This window comes from Pterocles gutturalis, unplaced genomic scaffold (assembly GCF_000699245.1).
Source record: "Pterocles gutturalis isolate BGI_N339 unplaced genomic scaffold, ASM69924v1 scaffold8865, whole genome shotgun sequence".
Lineage (NCBI taxonomy): Eukaryota > Metazoa > Chordata > Aves > Pterocliformes > Pteroclidae > Pterocles > Pterocles gutturalis.
Window position 1 is genome coordinate 193 of NW_010140726.1, and position 3,137 is coordinate 3,329.

Sequence of the window (3,137 nt, forward strand, 5' to 3'; positions counted from 1 at the left end):
AATCCCTAAAATCAGTCCCGCCAGACTCAGTTCACACTATCCCTTTAAATGTGTAGCATACTTCCTTTGGCAATCTTTTTTATGCAATATGTTGGAATTAAAGCAACTTTTTGTCATTTTTCATACCCTCTGAACTGTTTAAGTAGAGCAGCAGCCAGGCTGCGCAGATGTTGGTGGGAAGAGCTGGGAGTGTTTTTCCTGGCGTATTGTTCCCGTGAATCGCCAGTGCAGGAACGGTGGGGGACAACCAGGGCTGAAAATAAACATGGAGAAATTATTTCAAATTATTTCTTGGTAAATCCAGAGACTTTCTGGGTAGGTGAAAAAAAAAAATCTAATCTGCAAAACTACTCAAGACCCGTGTGTAAGTCTGGGTTTTGTCTCTCCTGGTCATCAATGTCTCCATAAAATAGTCAGTAGGTTAGTATTTTGCCCTTTTCTGCGCTTCTGTAGGTGAGGTCAGATTTGTTACATGAGTTTCCATAGTTGTCAAAAGGGAGAGAGCCCTGTCTGTGCACTTGGGCAGCACTTGTATGAGCCATGGAACGATCCAGCTCCCTCTGTCAGTGCAGTGTTACCTTCCACAGCACCCGTGTGAGTAATTAATGTTTATGTTTCACTTAAGTCATTGAATTATTGATAGGATGTATCAAGTGTGAGCTAATTTACACATGATACCCCAGCTGCCACCGCCACCCCTGCCGCAGATACTACAGCGATGCCAAGCACAGCAACTACGACCGTTGCTACTCAAACTCCACTGGAAAGCACCTCATGGTTTGTGCCATAATCTGCTGCTGTACAGAAGAGGAAGATGATGTGAAAATCAACAATTGTAAGAAAGAGGGAAGAAACTTACGACCCTGACAGCGAGGAGGCAGGCCCCTCCAGAGCAGAGCTATCACAAGCCCAGGAGGAAGAAGTCATGGATGAGATAGCAACTACCCAATCTCTATCCTCGGGTGAGCTGCGAGACATCCAAAAAGATTACAGCTGTAATCAAGGTGAGCGCATTTTCACCTGGCTCCTCACATGCTGGGATACTGGAGCCAGTAGCCTGGATCTAGAGGGCAGAGAAGCTGAACAGCTGGCATCCTTTGCTAGGGAAGGAGGCATCGATAAAGCAATTGGAAATGAGCCAGGAGCTTGCAGCCTCTGGAGATGGCTCCTGGCAGCTGTGAGGGAGAGGTATCTGCACAAGGAAGAGATTGTATGTAATCCAGGCAGGTGGGTCAACATAGGCAGCGACATCCAGTACCTGAGGGAACTGGCTGTGCGGGAGGTGATCTGTTATGACCTGAGAAACCCGCAGTTACCCGAAGATTCAGATGAAGTCCAGTGTACATGACCCATGTGGTAGAAGGTTTTACAGAGCACACCACCATCATATTCTCACTCATTAGCAGTAATAGCTGTTACAGATGCCACCGCGGGTGAGTTGGTTACCCAGCTGCGGCGATATGAAGAGAACACCTCCTTGCAGGCTTGCATTTCAGCTGTTAAGAAACTGTCCCGTGAGTTTTGGCATTTTAGAGAAGATATGGCCTACTCCCCATGGATGCAGACCAGCATCTTAGCGGTTAGGAGCAAGCATTTCCCAGGAGGTGGTGGTGGCAGCCGGGCCCAGCGTCAGACATAGATGCTTCAGGAGCACAGATGTAAAGGTGACCTGGAACTGCTTTACAGAGAGTGACTGCAGTACTTTGAAGAGAAGAAATAACCACTAACAGCAGCAGTAGAGTGGATTGCATCTCCTCCAGTCTGGTTATGCAGTAACGGTGGAGACTTCTGGTAAAGAAAACTTTGGTGTAGCCATCTCCTTCCCTTCTGATGCAGAGTTTGATGCAGTTGTTGGGTATCTGGAGGATATTATAATGGATGATGGTTTCCAGTTAATACAGAGGACTTTTATGGAGAAGGAAGAGTTTGATGACTCAGAAGAAAACAAGCTCATTCTGTTTTTAATGGATATATTTCTTTAGTAGAGATGTACATCGAAGAAAAAGTGCTTGATCGGATTCCTGGATTGAATATGACTGCTTTCACAGTGTCGTTGCAACAGCACAAAGATGAAATGCCAGGTGATATATTTGATATGCTTCTCACATCTACTGACTTTCTGGCTTTCAAAGAAATGTTCTTGGATTACAGAGCTGAAAAAGAAGGTGGAAGTCTGGATTTAAGCAGTGGGTTAATGGTGACTTCATTAAACAAATCATCAGTATCCTCCTCCTAGAACAGTTTATGCACTACTTTCCTTCTCCAGAGGAGTGCTGCTGCTTTCATTTGGACATTAAAACACTAAAAATCATAAGGATCAAAGTGCTTCTACGTGATGAAAACTCATTCACCTTCCAGCCTATACCTTCAGAGGCCTGATCCTAGAAACATCTGTTTGTGAACTCTGTTTTGTATTCAGTGACCACAGAAGAAGACAATTTCACCTCTACCAGAGAAATTGTTTTTAATAAACACACAGTATTTGTACACCAGCCTAACCGTTGTGCATGCCGAGAAGCCCAGCACACTGAGAGGACGATAAATAGTCCTGTGCATGTGTTTTTCGGATTGGCATCTTCACCATCTCAGAAAAATGTGGAACTTCTCAGAATCGATGACAGTGCAAAAAGAGAATGTCCCTCCAGCTCTTGAAGCTCTCCAAACTTGAATTTGCCTGGCTTCTGTTTCCAGCCCTCAATTCTTCTTACACCTTTTTGCTTAAACTATAGTGTTGCAGCATCTGATATATACTAAAATAAACAAGCACTCAGTATTTATTTGGTTTTGATAAATTTAAAAGATTGAGCATGTTTAAGTTATGCACAGATAAATATTTTGTCTTAAATTATTTTTGTAGTTGTTCTATCTTCATTTTTCCAACTTTTTAATTTGGCAATTAATAAGAGCAATTAATTAAGGTGGCAATTAATAACACAATATTTCACTATGAGGTCTCACGGATACTCCTTCTGGCATACTGTTTTCATTCTGTTTAAGTCAGTACAGTGAGAATAATTTTTTTTTCTAATTAAGTTTTCTGTCAGAGCTATAGTAGACGGCTGACTCAAAAGAATGGTGTAAGTGAAAATTCTGCATTCTGTCTCTCGGGAACAATTGTTGTATCTGTGAAAGATAAA

The 3,137-nt window shown here is 42.8% G+C and overlaps 1 pseudogene; it reads left to right on the forward strand.

The window, feature by feature from the left end:
• Positions 1-1,460: 1,460 nt before the first annotated feature.
• Positions 1,461-2,236, forward strand: LOC104469316 (annotated as a pseudogene).
• The last annotated feature ends 901 nt before the right edge of the window (positions 2,237-3,137 follow it).